Below are 22,382 nucleotides of genomic sequence, written 5' to 3'. Positions count from 1 at the left end.
TTTTACAAGAATAGGAATGATAATGCAAGAAGCACATTACAACAAACATGAAAGAATATGTCTCAGCTTCTTCCATGTGATATTAAAGAGACAAGCAGTAAGAGAGTGGAGTCCCTGGTAATGGCACTTTCTCTTTCCTCATTGAGTGAATTAAAACACAAATTCTTAGAAAACCAGGCTTTGCTCTCTCAAATATCAGAAAATTGTGGGATATTCAGGTTCTTATTAGAAAAGAGTACAATATTCAAATACCAATTTGGGCAATAATTTCGTTAAAGAGCCATTATAACACAAGTTTATTTTTGAGATAGAAAATTCTAGACAACTAAACCAGTCTTTGATTTCTTTCAATTACATGTTTCTGAAGAGACTCTTGAGTTGGTCAAGTTTCTTTGTATCCGATGTAGGCATCTACAAATGTGTGTAAATTGTTGGATTGCCTGGACTGTTGACATTAGCGAGTGAAGCACTCTCTATTAGCAAAATGTCTTGAGGGATGCTGTGGCCACAATTTCAGTGGCTGATGACATCCGACCAGACATCCGAGACTTATCTGGTCAGCAGTGTTTTCTGCCAGGACTACAGGATAGCTTGATGTCCACCTTCATGCAGAAATAAGGGAAAGGGAATGAATCAATTTTAACATTTCATTAGGAAAACATAAGCCAAACTTCACCCGCCCCCTGCTGCTCCAACACGCATGCCAATGGGTGGGACTGGATCCTGCAGCTATCCCTAATTGTTAAGAAGGCTGGGGTGGAGAGGAGAGAATTGCTTCATGGGTCACTGTCCCATGGGAAGATTGCTTTTCTGAAGTCTGAGGTACTTCTCTTAGGACAAGGAAACAAGGACACTCACAAAGCTACCCTCCATTTGTTATGCTATGCCTCTCTCAAGAAAGCAGAGAATGTACCTGGAAAAGGATAGCAAGCTAGTAAAATTCTATAGGCGTATACCAGAAGGTTTGCTCAAATAATCTTTGTTATATGAGAGCAAGAAGAGGAGGAAGGGCATAAAAAGTAAAAATAAGGACCTAATATTAGGACCGAGGGTTAAGCCAACATCTGTGGCATCCCATATCAGATCATTGGTTCCAGTCCTAGCTGTTCTACTTCTAGTCTAGCCTCCTGCTAATGCACTTTGGAAGGCAGCAGAGGATGGCCCAAGTGCTTAAGTCCTTGCCACCAGTATGGGAAACCTCAATAACATTCCAAACTCCTGATTTCAACCTGGCCCAGACCCACCTGTTGAGGCCATTTGGGGACTGAGCCAGAGGATACAAAATCTGTGTCTTCCCTTATCACTTTGCCTTGCAAATAAATTGGTAAAACAAAGCCTTTAAAAATAACCAGGAATATCTGTAGGAAAGGTAATGGGACTGCAACATTTTGTCCTGCTGGGTCTGGAGTTCAAATTTATATTTTTTCTGTAGAATGCATGACCCATTCTATCTTATTTCTGAAGCAGTAGTCATACATTCACCTTGATTCTTCTAAATATTCTATTTTAATGAGTTTCTTAACACTGACAAATATACAGACTGAAGGGATATAGTTTTATTTTAGCTTTGTAAAAATAAATGAAAGGTTGAATGAATAATTCTGAGCACTTGGCGTAATGTTATTTCAGAACAAAATCAAATAGGCAACATCTACATATGGAGAGTTTTTCTGTCTTAGAGAAAATAGATTTTCCAAAATCCTGGAAAACTACAGGCAGAGATGTATCTGGAAATATCTGCACACTGAATCTGTGGTCACTATTCAGCTCTACAGTCATCCTTTGTCCTTTGAATTTGGTGCAGAATGGCAAGATTCAAATGTTTGAAAATATTCCATTAAATGTACTGAAACAATTTATCATGTGATTTTTTATGTGGAATTGGAGTCCATAGGTATAATAGATATTGATGTATAAAGAACATACATTTTCAGATGCGCTAGTCTGTGTAGACACGGTCCCTGCAGCCCCATCCCTCCTTTGGAGACACTGCAGCTCTCAAGTGGCTGCTGAACTACGAATGAGACTGTTCTGTCACAGCCTGTGTGCCCTCTCACCTCTATTAAACTTCTTTCGCTACAATGACTTGCAAGTCAAAGTCAGGCTCACCTGAGGCTAGGTCAGCATGTGTGGTTCTTCCCTTCTTGCTAACCCCCAGCAATGCAGAATTGAGACAGGAAGAATTTGGTTGTGTCCTGTCTTGCTGATAATCCAGCTGTACTGTTACAGGGGTGTTTGTGCATGGGGACACGCAAAGATGGAAGGAAACCAGAAAGCATCTTAGTGACTGAAATGGTCTATTTCACCAGCCTCAGAGACAACATGAAATAAGCTGCCTGGAAAAGCAAAGTATGAGACCGTGGGCCGTAACTAATAAGGCCTTGATAGCATATGTATTCATAATCATCTGTTACAATCCTGGACAGGATTGGTGTACATTTTCGCCTTATTGGTGCATTAGGATAGAGATGTATTTGAGAAATACAGAAATGAGAATATGTCTGTGAGGATATAGTTTGGCATGCCTAAAGGCAGGCTTATGTTGTGAAGCAGTTCCTGGCATCTAATGCTGTCATGTAGGTGAATTATCTAGGGAGAGGAGAATGGTTAGTGAATTCCAGCAAAGTGACCCTGTCTTCCCAGTGTGCTTTTCTTCAGCCATCTGTGTATGAATGATGTGAGTATCCACCTGGTTGTGCATTTAGAACAGAAATAACTAGGAAGAATCCAAGAAACATAGGCTTTAACCAAGGGGTGCCAAGAGCCTGTGGGAATAACACAAGATCAGGAGCCTAACCAAGCAGAAAGCAGCAATCTTTATTATAAAGCAAGGAGCAAGTACAAATTGAAAGGCATGAGCTATGTCAACCAGTTATAGATACAGCAGAAAAAGAAGCCACACAGGAGGATGCCGTGTGGAACACGTTGTGTGAGCTTTGTGAGGAAACAGAGCAGAGAGCGTGATGCAGAACTAATATCCCACAGGCTAATTCTTGCTGTCAGGTTACAATGCCTTGATTTGCAGTGATTGTCAAAAACAGGAGAGTTGCTGAAGTTGATGCCCACCCCACAGCTCAAATACATCTACGCCTGTAACCTCACTGATGGAAGAAGACACAGCAAATGCTGCTGTGTGCTGAGCGGCTTGCCTGGCAGAGACTTTGCTGCTCAGCCCCTGGGAGCCGGAGGCTTTACCCTTGCAATGAATCAGATCTCCTTCATTTCTTCTCTTTTCTGCAACAATATGTTCCAGTATACACAAACGATCAAAACAGGTCGTTATTCCCCACTTTTGTGTGTGACCAGGGGTCCAATCAAGAGGAAGAGAAGAAATGAGGTGACTAAACATTTTATCCCAGTGTCAAAACAAACCAGAAACCTCAGACACTGGCCTGTTGAATAGCTGCTTTCCTGAATATGTGATATCTGAAGACAAACAATGCTGAGCGTCAGTTTATAAGTTATTCTGAAACTTGGTTTGAATGGCTCAGTTGTGGCCTGGCTATGGTCAAACAAGTCTCACTTACATGTCAATGCCCAGCTGCCTTGTTTTGTGGACAGGAGACTCATTTTTTTTTTGTAAGTACTGTTGGATTAAAAAGTGACTTTTTTAAAAAAAGGATTGAGTATTGGAAAGGCTGATTGACAGAACATGAGGGGAAGAGACAGAGACAATAGAAAGCTCTATCTCCCATCCGCTTGTTCTGTCCACAAACGGCTTCCACTCCAGAGGCTGGACCAGCCCTAAGCCAGGAGCCTGGAACTCCATGCAAGGACCTAAGTCCCTGGGCCACCTTCCATTTCTTTCCCAGGTACATTAGTAGTAGGCTGGGAACCTGCAGTAGAACTGCGTATGAGATTCCAATCTCAGCACTGCACAATCCTGGCCTTCCTAACTTGATTATCATATCCAGATCTGAACATAGAATTCTAGTCTTTATTATGCCGTCACTATACTTTGTCTCAAATGAGAAGCCATGAAACAAATTCAACAACAGGAATGAAGTTAAAAGAAAAACATTTACAGCACCGTGGAGTTAAAGAATGTGCTACTGAATAGCCAACGTATCGATGAAGAAATGGAAAACACAGAGTTTCTTGTGTAAAATAATGCTATTGTGTGATCCATGAGTGTGAAGATTTGATAAAAGAAACTATTTGAAAGAAATGAAAATAAAAACAAACATATAAAAACCCATGGGTTGCAGCAAAAACAGTGTGGTAAGGGTTGTTGATCACAATTTGCATGAAGGCTATCTTAGAACATACGGTATTTGTCCTTTGAGGATTGACTTATTTGACTGAACATTATTGTCGCTAGTTGCAAATGGTATAATTTTATTCATTTTAATGCCTGAGTAGAATTCCATGGAGTAGATGTACCATAGTGATGGCATAATGGAGACCATCATATCCAGATGTGAGGATACAATGCAATATACATCGCTACTTCCAAATCAGCAATGGACTCCAGATGAGAATGTTTCCTGTATATTGACAACAGGATCCTGGGCTGTCTGGCATTGTCTGTAGCAGCAATGTAAGTGTAGAACACTTAAATAACAGATTAATGGACATATGACTGCCTATGAAGGACTATGCTGTTGTAATAATATGGGGAAAATCATTCGGGGAGTGGTGGGGATTTGGGAAGAGGATAGGGAAATCCCAGGCCCTATGCAATTGTACCATAAAATTTAATAATAATAATAAAAAAGAAAAAAGAATTATATGTTCAGTTGAAATATTATTAAATGTGATGAGAATCCTAAAGGTATGAAACATAACCAGAGATTTTACATCTTGTTTGTTTTAAAAGAATTATAGATGAATAGGAATTTGCAAAACTAGTTCATCAAGAGAAAAGCTCCTTGTTTCCCTCAAATAAAAAGCTTTATGTAAAACTCTAGTACAATACCAAATCTCAAAACCAGAAAATTGACATTTCTGTGTCTATATTCTAGAAACATCACAACTGAGTGAAATTTTGCAAAAATCTGACGAGTGAAACAGACCTCAAATATTACTGAAAACATACTTGAGTTGTACGCTGTTTTCTGACAGCTTAGTTTTTAAACGTTTTGATGTCTATCATAAGGGCTTCATGCTACCACTCAATTAATTAACTAAATAAAAGTATGCTCTTGGTGCAAGGTTGTTCATGTATAATGATGGAGATAAACTCGTGTTTCAGAGAATCTTATTAATAATTTGGGTTTTTTTTTTGGACTGGCATCATATGCAATCTGATTAGTAACCATTTTAAAAATTGAGATCTGACAGCTTTCCTAGAATTACAGAACCCCTCAATCTTCTCCTTTTACTGTTTGGTATGAGGGCAGGCATCATTAGTGACCTCTGTGAGTCACATAATAAATCCACAGCAATATTGTTCAGGGGTTGCCATGTACCACACCCAGACTTTCATTACCTTCTATCTCAGAAATGAAGAAACTGAGACTTGAAGAAATTACCCATTTGTATCATCAAGATAATTAGTGGAAGTTACAAGATTTTTCACAATTTGAAAGATGAGATGAAGAAAAGGGAAGGAAAGAGAGAAGAGGAAAGAGAAAGGGAGGAAGTAAAGGAGAGAAGGTGGAGGCTGAAGGTGGAGGGGAGAGGGATGAAGAGGGGCCACCTTCTCTACCCTGGTTCATTTCCCAAATGCATGCAGCAGCTGGACCTGGGCAAGACACCAGAATACATTTCCAATCATGTGAATGTCAGGGAGCCGAGTACAAGTGCTACCTTCCAGGGTGCACACGAAGAGAAAGGTGGAGCAGGGGCAGAGCTGGGATTCAAACCCTGAGTGTCCCAAGTGGTGTCAAATGCCCACCCCAGGATGAAACATTTGAATGTCAGTTACAGAGTAAATCAGCTCTTCACTACCACAATGGGTACTTTAATCAGTTTATGCAAAAGCATAATTAAGATACATTTATTTTGGTGCAAAAAGAAGTTTTTGTATATATATATATATATATATTTTCAAAATGTGTGTTTTTCAAGTACTTTTGTATGCAGGCTTTAAGTGCTATGTGCATGGAAATACATATGTCTGTTTTTCCACAGACTTTTTGAAGTTGCATGATAAATGATGAGTCTTTGTAGGACATCGGAGAAATCCCTTATTCTTGGGGACTAGAGCATCTCCTTAGGGCCTTCATGGGGTTCTGTTTCTCAGAGGACATTTGGCTCTGCATGTTGGCATACTGGGCACACAGATTCTCAGGTTCTTTGGCAGCAACTGTTCAAAGACCTTAATTTCAGGTGTTCTCTCCCAGATGTCAGGAACTCCATCTATATTTCTTATTTTGTTTCTGAATGTCACTGCACATACAACAGCAAACAGGAATTATAAGAAATATGATTCCTTTGTGTCTAACTGGGATGCCCTCTGAAAATAATGTCTAGTTAAGAATACTAATTTTTTTTTAGTTTTTTAGAACTTGTTATTTTTTCTTGTTAAGGTATGATAAGCCTTAAGTAGACTGAAGGAAAGACATTGTACTAAAATATGCAATTACTTCTTTCTCCTATTATTTCCAATATTCCAGTCACAAGCAGCCTGGGGGAAGGGCTGAATATTTACTTTTTCATGCCCAATCTTTGTTTCCATGAGGGGAGATACAAGTTATACAGACCTTGAACTTATATAGTTGTGAGCACTCTTTAAGAAACGCAGCACAAGGCCAGTGTTGTGGAGCAGGTCAAACTATCATTTGTGATGCTGACATCTCACGTTGAAGCAATAGCTTGATTCCTGGCTTTTCCACTTCCGATCCAGCTCCCTACTATTGCAACTAGGAAAGCGGGGAATATGGCCTATGTGGTTGGGCACCTGCCACTCATGTGGGAGACCTGGTTGGCATTTTAGACTCCTGAATTTCACCTGGCTCTCTCTGTCCTAGCCATTGCAGCCATGTAGAGTAAATCAGTGAATGGAAACTTCTGTGTGTGTGTGTGTCCTTTCCTGTCATTCTGCCATTCCAATAAATATTAAATCTTCAAAAATATAGAGCAGAAACACCTTATGTTCTCACAATATGACCCTGTTAATTGGATCATCGCAGGTCTTAGGAAGAGGCCTTCTAATTAAAGGAGAACTAAAATAACTGGATTGTAGACATTCTCAATGCTGGTCTTCTGAAGCATTGAAGGAAAAAAAGCCTGGCACAGACAATACACCTGCTTCAGAGCAAGAAAAAAAAAACATGAGAATTTTCCCCGAGTCCTGGGATGGGAAGGGTCAAAGAGAAGGGCATGGGAATCCCCTGGGAGGGGAATGCTTTGCGTAATAATGTGCCTGGCATCTGGTAGACAATTTTGTAAGTGCCTTTGGACTAAAGAATAAACACAGTGCTATTTCTTGACAGGTCTCACAGGTAGAAAATCTTCTAATTAGCCAATAAATAAACTCTATGTTGGTAAAAAAAAAAAAAGGTGGATTTAAAATAATACCCCCTTGTGACCCAATGAGGGATCCTAGTGGCTAAAGTCCTCACCTTACATGTGTCAGGATCCCATATGGGTGCCAATTCATATCCTGGCTGCTCCACATCCTATCCAGCTCCCTGCTTGTGGCTTGGGAAAGCAGTTGAGGATGGCCCAAAGCCTTAAAACCCTGCACCCACATGCAAAACACAGAAGCTCCTGGCTTCTGGCTTTGGATCGGCTAAACTTCAGTCATTACAACTACTTGGGAAATGAACTAGTGGGTGGAAGATCCTTCTCTCTTTCTCCCCTCATCTGACTTTCCAATGAAATAAATAAGCATATTTAAAAAATAGTACCCCATTTAACAATTCTCAATTTCTGTCTCTTTGACTCTGTGATTGTGTAGGATGCCAGATCAGTTGTCTTTGGCACTGCAGAACGCTCAAGTTCAACAGCAGACATATACAAACCTGCATCAATACATGATCAGGCTAGCCTGGTAAGCAGAAGGACGTGGCAACTGCATCTGTCCCAAACAATACACACAAACACCGAGAGACAGAGAGCAAAAGCATATTACATCTGAGCTCTGAGGTGCCATGGCATCCAATTTATTCATGATACATTTTCAGAGCAAAAATGCAAGAATGAGTAAGTGTAATGAAGGCAAATAATACAATTATTTGGAACAGTAGAAGTTGCGCTTCATGGTAACGGAGGTTATTTCCAGCCCCTCTCGCCCTCCCTGAGCAGCTTTTCTGTCAGGCAGCGTCAGGCCTATGCAGTCAGGCTTCTGACAGTTTTCTCCATCAATCCAGAAAACCGACAGTGGGCCATTTGCACCATCTGCCATACAGGTGTCAGTCGTTGGAAGGCAGCTAGGAACGCGGCAAAGCATACTGGAATGCCATTTGAACGTGAGCTGAGAAACAGCTTAAAATGTGTGAGGAATAAAAAAATTACAAAAACACAGAAGAAGTGAAGAAGTATAACCAAGCTCTGATAAATATTAAGTTCTTCTCTCATCCCTCAGCCAATTGAAAGGATTTGTACTTTTGTAAATCGTAAAAGTACAATATTTCTCAGTATGTTTTACTGGCTGAAATTACAGTATGTATAAACATCTCTGTAGTAACATTTGTGTACCACTTTTTTGAGAGGGAGAGCATAGGAGAAGGATCCTATATTAGACCTCCTGATATGGAGCTCTTCTAAAATTATAGCACATCTTCATTGCTTCTGAAATCATTTGTATAGAGACAGATTGAAGTCGCCTACATGCAACTTGTACCTGATCCGTGTTGTGAGTGCTGGCAGCAGCTAAGATCTTCTAGTGCCATTCCATTTCCTCAGAATGAGAATATCTTCTCAGAGTTGCTCAGTGCAGACAGTTGAGAAAAATCCCAGGCACTGGATCTGTGATGGAATTATATCTGATGATATATTAGAGACCTTATGTGGTCTGTAAGTAAGTTAAGAAACCATGCAACAGGTAGAACTCAATGATATTTATCAAACCTGGAACACTGGAACATGACAAAGGATGCAGTTGGTAAACAGTCCCATCAGTATCCACTCACCTTCTTAAGTACTTTGGGACACCTTACGTTCCTGTGACTTGTTCCCCCCCCCCCCATGCCAATTGCCTATTTGCCTCTTCTCTTCCACTCATTTTTTTTTTTTTTAATTTGTTGGTGTGTTCAACAGAATCTTATTTACAACTTGGGAGAACTTATAGGGACTGTTTTACTAAACTGGACAACTTGAATAAAATAATTTTATCTCCCCTTTATTTTATTGTTCAATTCTTTTTTTTAATTGGAAAGGCAGATCAGATTTACAGAGAGGAGGAGAGACAGAGGAGAAAAAATTCTTTCCTATTCTTTGGTTCTTTCCCAAAGTGGCTGCAATGGCCAGAGCTGAGCCAGGAATTCCTGCAAGGTCTCCCATGCAGTTGCAGGGTCCCATGGCCGTAAATAGGGGACTGGATGGGAAGTGGAGCTGCTGGGGCATGAAATGGTACATTTATGGGATCCTGACCCTTGCAATGTAAAGATTTAGCCATTGAGCCATTGTGTCAGGCCTTGTATGTTCCCCCTTTAGAAGATATATACTTCCAAGAAACTGTTCAACCCATCTGGACAATAAGTTGCTGGACTCTATGCCTGGTATATGTTTGCAAAGAAAGAACCTTGATTGAATTTGAACTGTGATACTGCAGCAAGGTGGAGGAATCCACCAGGGGGGAAGGGCATGGGGAGGGGTGGGGGGATTCCCAGAGCCTATGAAACTGTCACATAATGCAAAATAATTAATAAAAAAGATATATACTTATATATATAATACTTAAAATATTAAATTAAATGACTTTTATTATAAAAATATTTATGAACGTAATTTAGGTATAAGCTCTATGCATTACAACTGCAGTGCAAGGATACAGACAAAGCAAATTGACCTATTAAATACACAGAAAACTCTACAGCCATACCACCCTGAACGCGCCCGATCTCGTCTAAATACACAGAAAACTACAAAACCAATAAAGTCAAAAGAACAGCATTTTCATTGTATTGAACAAGCTTATTTTTCTAAATTCAGTGCTCACATTGAGATTAGTTTGCTCATGCCATGGCCTACATTCTTTTGAGATTGAACCATGTAAGTCCAGTGATGACTACATAGGCACATAGTAGGAGATAATAGACAGTTGTCATTTGACATTAGGACATGGTGGCATTAGAGCATTCAAATAGGAGTGCCAACACAATAAAAGGACTTCAAATGTTCCCTTCTAATTTTTGAGAATAATAATCTTGTAATTTTATAAATTCTGTTTAAAACAATAATTCTTTGGCTACATATAACAGGTTTTCCCATCATAAGCTATTACTACAATGAAAGAAAAAGTCATTGTGGAGAGCTTATTCCCGATCAAGTTCTTTGTATCTGAAAATTCTTTATGTATTATTTGAAAAGCAGAGATTTTCTTGAAAGCTAGACAAGCAGAGATTTTTCAGTCTGGAGACATTGTACATACCCTTTATTTACCCTGTTTCCTCCAGAGATAACTTTTATATAACTCTAGTATTACATCAATTACCCAAACCAAGAAATTGGCATTGGAACAATTTACAGGTTCTATTCATCATTAAATTTTACTGAAACTCTGTAAATACTTGCTGGAGTATAATGTGGCCTCAAGGATGACTGGAAAAATGATTAAAGTGTGTATTGCAAGCTGACTGTTTCATTTGTAAATGCTTAGCTGCCTATTATGCTGTCTGCTAGTATCCATTAGCAAATCCACTGAGGGAATTAGGCACTCTGGGCAATGGTAATGTTCTTTATTTAAAATACAATAATGGATATAAATCCATGTTTCAAATTATGTTATTGATAATTTTGTGTCTATGCTGATGTTTTGTGAAATGTGTTTTGATCGCTTCAAACATTGATATCTAGCAGACAGTTTTTCTAGAAAAACTGGAAAATGTGTCATTTCTCTTGTTTCTGCTTTACAAATATTTATACACCATTTGCATTATTTTCTTTTAAAATCATTGTTATTATCATTATTATTATCATTATTATTATTATTATTATTATATGATACAGTTCCATAGACCCCTGGGATTTCCCTTATCCCTTCCTCAATTCCCCCTCTGCCATTATCATTACTATAGTATAGTTCTTCATATAGTCATATGTCCATTATTGTGGACATGGACAATGACAGTCCAGTATCCTATTGTCATATAGTAAACAGTTTCATTGTGAGTTCATCTTTGTCTGTAAGTAGAGATGCATACTGCATTGTATCCTCCCACCGGAACATGATAGTCTCCATTACACAGTTACTATACATCCCCTTAAATGAAAAACCACAAAACAAAATCAACAACAGGAAGAAAATAAAGAAATTAACACCACCATGAAATTAAATAACATGCTACTGAATGGCTAATGTCACTGAAGAAATGAAAAAAATCAAGAACCTTCTTGAAGAAAATGATGTTACTGTATGAACTATGAGCTAGTGAAGAATTTAATCACAAGAAAGTGTTTTGAAGAGATGAAACTAACAAAAAATCAAAATCAGTGAGATACAATTTCCTCTGATCTTTGTTGGTGAGAGATGTCTCCTGTAGGCAACAGATTTTTTTTAATCCAGTCTATTTATGATGTTTGATTAATGAGTTTAAGCTGTTTACATTCAGGGTTAATATGAATGGGTGGTAATTTGGTCGTGTCATTTAGCAAACGGTTGTTCATTGAATTAGTCTTGTGTTGTTATTTTACTGGGATGTTCACATTTGCCTTTGGTTTTGGTTGGTGCTTTTCCTTTACTCTGTCGAGAACATCTTGAAGTATCCTTTGTAGGGCAGGTTTGGAAGAGGCATATTCTTTTAACTTTTCTCTGCTGTAGAAGAATTTTATTTCATTTTCAAAGACAAAGGAAGTTTTTCTGGGTACATTATCCTGGGCCAATAGTATTTTTCTTTTAGAATCTGGAATGTGTTGCTTCATTCTCTTCTGTCCTGTAGAGTTTCCTGTGAGAGGTCTCCTGTAAGTTTATTTGGCATTCCTTTATATATCAGTTGATTTTTCTTTTCACATGCACATTTAAGGATCTTTTCCTTATGTTTAATTGAAGAGTGTCTTGATTATCATGTGTCATGGTGAAGATCACTTTTGGTCAAACCTGTTGGGAGTTCTGTGCCCCTCTTGGATGTTGTTTCATAATTCTTTCTTTAGATTAGGGAAATTTTCCTTTATTATTTCATTAAATATATTTGCAAACTCAGCTTCTCTTTCTGAACCTTCTGGGCCTCCCATAACTCTTATATTAGGCATTTTAATGGTTCTTTCAATTCTTGAATACTTTTTTTTAGCTTGACCCAGCTCTGCTTCCAGCTTTTCATTTGTTTACCCCTGGTGATAGGAAATATCTTCTGAGTTTGAGATTCTTTCCTCTGCCTCCTTCATTCTATTTTGGAGACTCTCCACTGTACTTTTAAATTGCTGCACTGTATTATTAATTTCTAGCGTATATGCTTTTACTTGATTCATTTCCTGTGTGACATATTCCTTAACTTTTTTGAATGCCTGCTATATGTGCTTCTCGTTGTTGTTAAGAAGTTTTATAACAAGTGTTTGAATTCTTATCCCCCATTTTCTCGATGTCTTCTTCAGTTAACTCTGAGACTGGCAGAGGCTTTTGCTTCTTTGCAGGGGAGTTTTCAGTAATATTCATTTTGCCTCTGTCTCTTCTTTTACTCTTGGTCATTGTACTTTTGGTTATCAGAATCTTCTCCTTGGGGCAGGTTTCTAAGCTGTGTCACCCACAGGTCTACAGTTTGATTTTTTCTTACTGCAGTTGGTATACAGCTCTTTGTATTCACTTGTGCCACTCCCTGCGGCAATTCTGGGTTCTTATGTTAGACTTCTCCCATAGTCTCTTCCAATCAAGGCTTATTGCTTTCTTATTTTTCAAGACTTAGTTGCTGAACTTTTGTCAACTCACAATTAGAAAAAGGTTAGATTTAGATGACCGAAGAGCTATAATTAGTACCTGAGTGTTGATGAATGACAGTTTGTCCCGTGTGCTGCTGTGCTTACTCTAAGTGATCTTGTTTACCACTTGTATTTGTCAGGGACCTGGAAAGTGAAATTCAACTCATTCTAAAAGGATATTCTGATCAGGGTTTAAAGCACTTTGAATCAAAGGGATTGTGTAACAAGTAGCGGAGATTCCGAGTTGTTTTTTATCCCAAAAAAGATGGAAAAGAGCTAGGTTTAGAACATGGATATAGAGTAGCTGTGCAGAGAGGAACTTGTAATAGGAACCTCACCTTTGGAGAAAGAATGTAAGCAGCCTGAGGAAAATCCTGTAAAATTTTCAGGAAAATACTCTGTCAGTTTTCTCTTTGACTATCTGTTCATGTACTCTCCCCATTGAACAAACCCATTAGTAAGCCATAGACCCATGGAGCCAGTTAATTCTGGAGGTGGAATTGGAAGATGTAAAGTGCAGAACCTATGTCTGTTAGTTTTACATTGTTTCTGGTTGTGTGTGTGTACAATTGTGTGCTCATGTGAGCTCAACTGTGCAAGACATTGAGTCTCAAAGAATTGCTTTTGTTGATGCATTGCAGGAAGAGAACTAGCAGAAGAAATTGTAGATTGCTCCATCAAGGCTAAACTAAACTCTGGTAGTAGAGCTGCTCTGGGTCCAAGATAGGAGTTCTCATTGCTGCTTACTAATACTGTAGGAGAAGTGGCTATACCTGAGTGAATGATAGATGTGGATGTTTTCATTAAGATACCATCCACCACAGTAATTTGCTGAAGGGAAGAATTGTCGTACTTTTCTAAGAGAGCTCTTCTGTGCACTCGTCATTCTGTGGTGGGCTTTGTCCAGTGGTGTACTTACAGCTCATTTTTACCAATTTCAGAAGAGTTACATATACCTCTTCCAGTTTCAGGGCAACAGCCCTTCACCAGGAGTGGCAAGTCAGCTGTGAAGTGAAAATTCACTCTTTGGAAATCATAGAATACACTTTTGTTTTCTTTCCCCAGAGAGCTCCTGTGTAAACATTGAGCCTTCCACCCTTGCCCTTGCCTATGGAAGTTCTCTGAGTAAATGAGCAAGGAGACGTCTAGAAGATAAACTTTGACTTGGGTCTCAGATCTGAGTTCCTGATCTTGTTCTGTCCTCTTTTCTCAAAAGTTAATTTTTAATTTTTCCTAAAAAATTCCCAGTTTTTGAATTCTTTCAGAAATCCCAAGAGTGAAAACAAAGCAAACAAACCAAAACAAAAAGCAGTGAGTGAAACCAGGATATTAAAGAGTTTTCCTCATATTTACATCTTGCCGTCACCCAAAATGTGAATTGTGGAGGCAAGGGCAAGTCAGAGGCAGATACAGGGCAACACTCTGCTTTTCATCTATTTGCCAATGGTGGGATGTAAGCTAACAAGACAAAATGTATCTCTCCTTTCTGTCCTTTCAAAGAGAACAGGATTGATCTCTGAGGACATTGTAGGCCCCAGGAACCTGCAGATGGTCACAGACTCCTCCACATCCCCAGGCTTTCCTCAGGAGCCTTTCTTGACTGCATAGTTACCTTCTCATCACTTGTGCCCCCAAAGATGCAACGTCTTTTTCCTTCATCTTGGCACTTCTCTAAAACTGTCCTTGGTTGAAGTTAGTCTATACACTGAAATTCCAAGTCTCTTCTTTGAGAACAACTCATCCCCTGGGCACCACCCATGTATATTGGAAATATGCATGTGAATCAACTATTCCCTTCTCTTTCACAGATGAGTATTTGTCTTTTATAACAGGGATCCATCCTAAGTAAACAACTGTAATGGTTGTAGAAAATATGGCTCGTATTCCCCTGCAATAGTCTCATTTTGGCTCACGGAAAAATCCTGAATGTGTTGGTAATAGGCTCCTTGTTTGGTGTCATTGTGGCTTATTACATCTTCGCAACTCCTCCCTCTTTTCTGCACTTCTCTGCAGCGTACCTGTTTGGGCTGTACACTGAGAATTCTGTGATCTCTGTTTTCCTGTTGGGTGTATACCATAGCAAGCATCAACGAGATCAGAGGAAGAAGAGGTAAATAGACTTAGAGTGTCTGCTATTAGCCAGGACTCCTTCTCATTCACGTAATCCTCCCCATCCCCACCAGCCCTATGGATTGATATTACAGATCCTGTCATCTGCTAGCAGTGCACTAGGCTCTGGGAGTACCACCAGAGCGGACTGGTTGCCTGCACTATGTTCATGCTTTTGTTTAAAGAAATCGTTTGCTTAGTGTTCAGTCGCCTTATTTGAATGCATCATCTGTCCCTGTCAGGACCCTCACTGTTCCACTGGCATAATGGTATTTTTAAAATGTATTTTTAGTGGAGAGAAAATGGCAGAGTTTTTCTTTTTTCTGTTGCTGATGGAACTTCTTACATAATCAGCCTCAAAACAAACTGCAGCACTTTATTTAGGTTCCGGATTTTCCTAATCCAAAACCTAGCCTGCAAATCAGGCCTGATGGAGTCAGCCTTCTAAGGAGTGATGCCATTTCTTTTGACCTCACAAGTTACTCTAATTTCTGATTCTTCCAAATCTTTCCCTTGGCTTATGATTTCTTTTCTGTTTTTATTGCACTGAAATCTTATATCCCTCTGCTTTGTCATTGCTCTTCAACAGTCATTTCCCATTCTTCATTAACGGGTGGCCAGTGTCTTCTAGTCCAAGGTGATTTCTACAGCTGCAATTATCATATTAGTGTGCTGGATTTATGAAAGTGTGCCTGCCTGTGTGGTTATGGGTATCTCTAGTGTTTGCAGCATGTCGAGAGGCTGCCCAAAATACTGTCCATCAATAGTCCAAATACTAGCACTTGCTATAATGCCAGTACATCTTGCTGTAATGTTCCAAGTTTCTTGACTGATGTATCTATTCCGAATCAGCAGAACTAAAGGATATACAGTGAGGAGATGTACTTTGTATATATATTAAAATGATTTATTTATTTTTAAATTAAGATTTATTCATTTTTATTGGAAAGGCTGATATACAGAGAGAAGGAGAGACAGAAAGATCTTGCATCCGATGATTCACTCCCCAAGCCGCCGTAACGGTTGGTGCTGAGCCAATCCGAAGCCAGGAGCCAGGAACTTCCTGCATGTCTCCCACGCGGGTGCAGGGTCCCAAGGCTCTGGGCCATCCTCGACTGCTTTCCCAGGCCACAGACAGGGAACTGGATGGGAAGCAGTGCCGCCAGGATTAGAACAGGTGCCCATACGGGATCCTGGAGCATGCAAGGCGAGGACTTTAAGCACTACGCTATCACACCATGCCCCTAAAATGATTTAAATATTCACCATTTTATACTCACTAAGGCTCCTGTGACATTTTGCGTTCCAGGAATCCATCAGTTACAAACCAGAGAATATCTAAAAAAACCTGTAAAATGCAATCCACATTGGCAGGCAGAGAGTCCAAAGCTCACCAGAGAATGCAATTAGCAATACTGCTCCAGATTCATGTAAATGAATAAGTTGTGTTACCATCTTAAAATCCATATTTATTATTACCCCAAAGAGAGTTAATCAGCATCTAATTTTGGAATATTTCTCATAAGAAAATGATAAACACATCAATGAACATGAATAAAAAATTCATAGTAAAGAGCAAAATATGAAAAGCAAACATTTAAAAATAACTAACTTCATTAGTGAAATTATGTAAAATAAAATCATGGGTTATTTTTGGTCTCTGTAATTGAGAAAATATTTGATAAATATTATGGGAGATAAAACTGTATTTGGTTGAAATCGTGGTCTTTGAAATCACGCTGCCTGGGGCTTTGAATGCTAACTTCACTTTTAACTGCATGACCATAGACATTAAACTTGATTTGGTGGACACATATTTTCTTAATCTGTAAAATGGGAATCATTAAAATATGCCTCACAGTGTTGTTGAGATCTAAGATTATAATATCCCTAAGCAGAACAAGGTCAGCCATGAGGGAAAGTCTTAAAAACTGTCAGCAATTATTATTAAAGCTATGAAAAATGAAAATCACTTGTGGTGAAGAGGGCAATGAGTTGGAAAAAAATACTCTCTTCCACTGTAATGATAGTACACATTGGCATATACTTTTTGGAGGGAAGTGTATCTATATGCCTATAAAGCTGGAATAAGTGTAATTTTTAGTAAAGTCATTTCTAATCATTTATCTAGAGGAAATTATCATGGGTATACCTACAAAAATTATTTTCAAGAATGTCCATTTTCACATTATTGATAAAAAATCTGTTAGAGACAATCTCTAAAAATGGCAATATTAAAATCACTCTTAATAAATAATGTTTTTGAAAAACAGTCTTGGAGATTATAAATGAAAAGGCAGAATAAAAAATATTCCTGGGAATGTGCTCTAATGTTTGCTTTAAAATACAAGTTTTTGAAATTAGATTTGTATGAAAAAAACAAATTCATCAGGTGTGTTGATTGAATAGTGCTAAAGGTAGTGTCTGCTCACTCCTTTAGATTTTTATGGTAAGCATTAGTAGTTTCGAAAGTAGAAAAAAATGTGATGAGAGTTTCCTCAAATACTTCTGAAGTAATTAGCAAATGTTCAAGCTGGAACAATTCTTGATCACCTCCTATTCATCTTTGTTTCCTGACAGTTGCATGCTCAGTTAGGTATGTTTACAACTTCTTACACAATTGATGGCCTTTTTTCACATTTGACTGTAATTACCTGTCCAGTCATCCTGACTCCAGTTTAGTAGCCCAATATAGAAATAACTCATCTTCAGCTTCAAGACCTTCAGTAGTTGGTATTTCTTGAAGGTGTGCTATGTGGTAGGCATTGTTCTTTTCTGTTACAGTGTGTGTGTTGTTGTCTACATTTAGGTATACTTCTTTTGTATTTTGCAGAACATGATTTTGAGGCCTACTGGGGTTGACGTGCCTGTATTCATGCAAGCCTTAAGACTGGTGTTCGATGTCAAATCTGCATTACTCCAAAGGTAAAGTTCTTAACCCTCATATATATGCTCCCTCTCAACGAATACCCCATGCGTAACTGGCTGCTTTTGTTTGCTCTCACTGGTGTGAGGAAAGGAGAAGGAAAATCCTATTTCAAAAAATAACCCAAGATTTATTGATACTTGAAAAGTTAGCATAAAAATCACTTGAAATTCATTAGTTGGCTAAGAGATAAAGTAGACAAGTACATTAAAAATGGGGGTTAGTGATAGATATTTTACTAACAACCAATTTATGAAAGTATAAAGAGCTTGACTGCATGTAAGTATTGTTTTGAAAACCACGGTGTCATCTTCTTAAGAAAAAACATTTAGAAAATCTACCGCATGCAGGAATTCATTTCTTTTAAGATTTATTTATTTATCTGAAAGAGTTACAAAGAGAGAGAGAGATCTTCCATCTACTAGTTCACTCCCCAGATGGCTGAAATGACCAGAGCCGAGCTGATTGAAGACCAGGGCTTCCTGTGTGTCTCACACAGAAATGCAAGGGCCCAAAGATCAGAGCCATCATGTGTTGCCCTTCCAGGCCACAAGCAGGGAGCAGGACCAGAAGCAGAGCAGCTGGAGCTCGAATCAGCATCCATTTGGGACGCCAGTGCCAAAGGCTGGAACTTATCCTACTTACACCAGCCCCTAACAATTCATTTCTTAAAAGAGAATGTGGAAACAATGCTCTTAACCCACTTTCCTCTAGCCTGTGACACTTCACACCCTAATTGAGTATGGAAAAATCATCAAAAATGATTGTTTTTTAAAAAAGAATTCATTTCTTAACATTGGAAAAATTGCTTGTTTTATTCTGCTTTCAGGTTGATGGCCTGGGTGTATGCAGGGATTTCTTTACTGTTTATTATACATATGATCCTCATAAAAAGCATGTGCTTACTCTTAAGTAATTTTGTATTATTGGTCTTGGTTTTCTAAATGGACTATGAAGGTGGAGAAAGTGACATATATTCTCATGTAAACATATTGAGCTAGGGGCTGTTGCCATGGCATAATAGACTAAGCCTCTGCCTTTGGTGCTAACATCCCATATGGACACAAATTTGTACCAGTTATTCTACTTCCAATCCAGCTACCTGCTTAATGGCCTGGGAAATCAGTGGAGGATAGCTTGAGTCCTTGGGTCCTTGCACCCTGGCTTCAGAAAGGCTCAGCTCTGGCTGTTGTGTTCACCTGGGGAGTGAACCAACAGAGGTAAGGTCTCTCTCTGCCTGCCTGTCCTTATCTCTGTGTAACTCTGTATTTTTTTTTTTAAAAAAAAGCCCTCTACTCTGAAGCAATATATATCCTGGAATTGATATGGAATGCAATAAACTAATTTTAGAAATTTATTCAGCCCAAGCAGAAATGAATTCTATCTCTGGTTTTGTCACAATTTTGCTCCAGTGTAAAGATCAGGTATGAATTCTTTGTATGATGAACAGATGTTTTACAGTATCAGTCATGCCTTTTAAATGTATCATTTGGTGATTCTGGAAGTACTAGTGCATCCTAAGTGTATAAGAATATTTAGGTATTTTGAAGTTACTAACTGTTCCTATGTGTTCTTGAAAGTCTAGTTGAATCTTTACCTCATTCATGAAGTTTTCATTTATTTTTCAAACTACCTCTATTCATGTATAATCAGTACTTTAATTTACATGATTTGTAAACATGCCTTAATAATTTAGCAAATGAAAATCCTTAAAGTAAGTTGTAAGCTAATTTGGCAGAAAAAGATTTTTTTTGCTATGATTTGATATCAAACTAACTCTTTGAAATCTATTGTGCTGCTCCTGGTCTGGGCATCCCTGACTGTTCCCCAGATTGCACCACGGGTCTTTTCTATGTCTACTGTAGTTTCATGATCACAGTAATCCTCATCTTCACATTTAAGAAACAACTATTGTGCCCTACCAGACTGAATGGCCACAGCTCAAGCTCTACCCTCAAGTGAGATGGCAAGCTGCTGGCTCTTATTTTCCATGTAATCTTTCATATATTTGAAAGCTATTTCCAGAGTCTAAGATCATTAACTTTAAAAAGAGCGTCAAATATTGGACAAGGTCAGTTGCTGCACAAGGGACAATCAGAAGAGTGATGGAGAGCATGTTGTAAGAAGGGGAGGCATTGTACGTGATCCCTGCTTGCAACCCTTCTCTCCGGCCAGTGCGGAGCAGCAGACAAACACAACAGAAGATGAGCTGTCAGTCTCTTGGTGCACATCATTTGTCAAGGGTCCTCTTACATCTCCAGAGGCAGGGGCATTCCTGTTAGTATGTAGAGCTTGTCATGGGACCGGCAGTGTCTGTGTGCTCAGAGCACATTTTTGTTCTTGACAGTTAATGTAGCTGAGAATGGTCATACTGCAGGGTTGCGGTTTTGCTGGTGCTGTTGGCAGTTGAAATTAAAATCAAATCTCTGAATATAGATGTAAAGAAGATAGATGTTTCTCCTCATGCTCCAAAGTGGTGTGGGATAAATTTAGAGTGCTCTTTTTATAATCATTATTCACATGGAAAACAAGAACAGGACCAAAAAAAAAAAAACAAAAACCCCAAAAGCCCTCACCTAAAATCCACAACATAACCCTGGTGTGAGACGCAGTTTTCCTGTGGGAATGGCAAGTGAATCAACAGATGGAAGATCTTTCTCTCAGTCTTTCCTTCTCTCTGTAGATCTGCCCTCCCAATGAAAATAAAAATAAAACTTTTTTTTTTTAAAGAAGTGAGAGACTAGTCTGAAGAATATGCCCGTTCCTTTGCACTCAGCTGCATACTTCTAGGAATAATCATGTTGAGCCCTCACTTGCACATCACTTCACAGACAGGCACTTGTTTCTGGGAGATGGCGTCAGAGGTCGAAGGCCAGAATGCATAGAAATCAAAAGCTGGCCACCGCCTTCCTTTAAATGGAAGGGAGGCCATATTATCCCAGCTTTCAAAATCGCCTCTCTGTTCCACTTGATGTGTCCAAAGCCTGAGCTACATATTTCTTGGCTGTATTTCATGTTCAGTTCTTTCCATGCCTCCTTTTCATTAGACTCAAGAAAAACACTGTTCTCATTCTCACAGTACTCTCCTTGATTTCTGCTGTCTAGCTCAGGGAATTCAATTAAAATAATCTCCAACATGGGAAGATGAGGCTCTTAAGAGCATCAGTAAATAATAAAAATTATTAACTGTGAAAATATCTCCCTTTGGGGGTTAGAAGGTTTTGATTGTACTCAGAGGTTTTAATTAATCAATTATACTTTTTCTGGCAGTCATTTCCCTTTCTTGTCTAATCTTTTATTCAGGCATGGTTAAATATTCTTTTGCCAGAATGGTGGAATAGAACCAGTTTTCCAACTCCTAATTCTTCCTCCAATAGCTGCTTCCAGCGCCTTCAGTTAGAATTGATGTCACTGAGCAGTATTCACCATGACAAAATTCCTGAGACATTTTCCAAAAGATTGCCTGTGTCTCTTATATACATACAATTGATGACGTGAAATCTGATTCAGGGACTGGAAAAAATTAAGCCTGTTGAGTAGTGGACACACATACACACACAAGTGCTTCAGAAAGTTGATGGCGATGTGGAATTTAAAGTTTGAGTTTGTTTTGATGCAAAAGTTTGAAATTCATGCATAGTTCTTTGATACTACAAATTTTTCACAAAAGATTTTGCACCATGAGTATGTTTACACTAAGATAAGCTCAAATGTTCTATTGCATTTTGCCACAAATGTTTGTGGAGATCAAACACACACACACATATATAATGTATGTGTGTATTGTATTATTTATATATGTACATAGATTTGTGCATAAGTTTCAAATTCTTGCTCCAAAAGAAGCCATCTTTTAATTTTCCAGAAAATTTTGAAATACCCTCTTATACACACAAATACATATATTCATGTACACACACATGTGTTTTTAAATGGATTGTGTATGTATATATGTGTATATCTACCTATACATGCATACAGCTGATTCTCATCGTTAGCCCTGCTTTATGGAGTCATCACAAATACTGAATTAAGAAACATGTCTCCAGTGTTCCTAGAAGAGATTTAGGGTTAGGTCCCTGTGAGCCTCTCATCACACTATTCTAGTCAATTAATCAATACATAACCTTGTTTTGTGTGTTGGTGATAAGGAATTCCTCTGTAATGTATATGGATAATTAGCATGGAATTCAAGGTCAACAACACTAACGCTTGAATGAACAGGACCTCGTGATCTCGATTATGCTTTGTCTCTGTCACATCACAGCCTTGTCACATTTAGGAACACTAGTCGGCAGGTCAGCATTGTGATTGGTGGTCATTTTAAGCCAGGAAAAAAAAAAACAACAAACAGGCGAACAAATATAAAATATATGGCACCTAATAGAGC

At 38.6% G+C, this 22,382-nt stretch overlaps 1 long non-coding RNA gene across 1 annotated transcript in view; it reads left to right on the top strand.

Moving 5' to 3' along the window:
• Nucleotides 1–22,382, top strand: part of LOC131480456 (uncharacterized) — a 368,356-nt gene that overhangs the window by 115,797 nt on the left and 230,177 nt on the right. Inside the window, exon 2 of the long non-coding RNA XR_009245543.1 lies at nucleotides 17,900–17,991. This is a non-coding gene — a long non-coding RNA (uncharacterized LOC131480456). The remainder of the gene's footprint in view (nucleotides 1–17,899; nucleotides 17,992–22,382) is intronic.

This window comes from Ochotona princeps, chromosome 6, assembly GCF_030435755.1.
Source record: "Ochotona princeps isolate mOchPri1 chromosome 6, mOchPri1.hap1, whole genome shotgun sequence".
In the NCBI taxonomy this organism is placed as follows: Eukaryota; Metazoa; Chordata; class Mammalia; order Lagomorpha; family Ochotonidae; genus Ochotona; species Ochotona princeps.
This window is presented reverse-complemented; position numbering and strand designations above follow the sequence as displayed.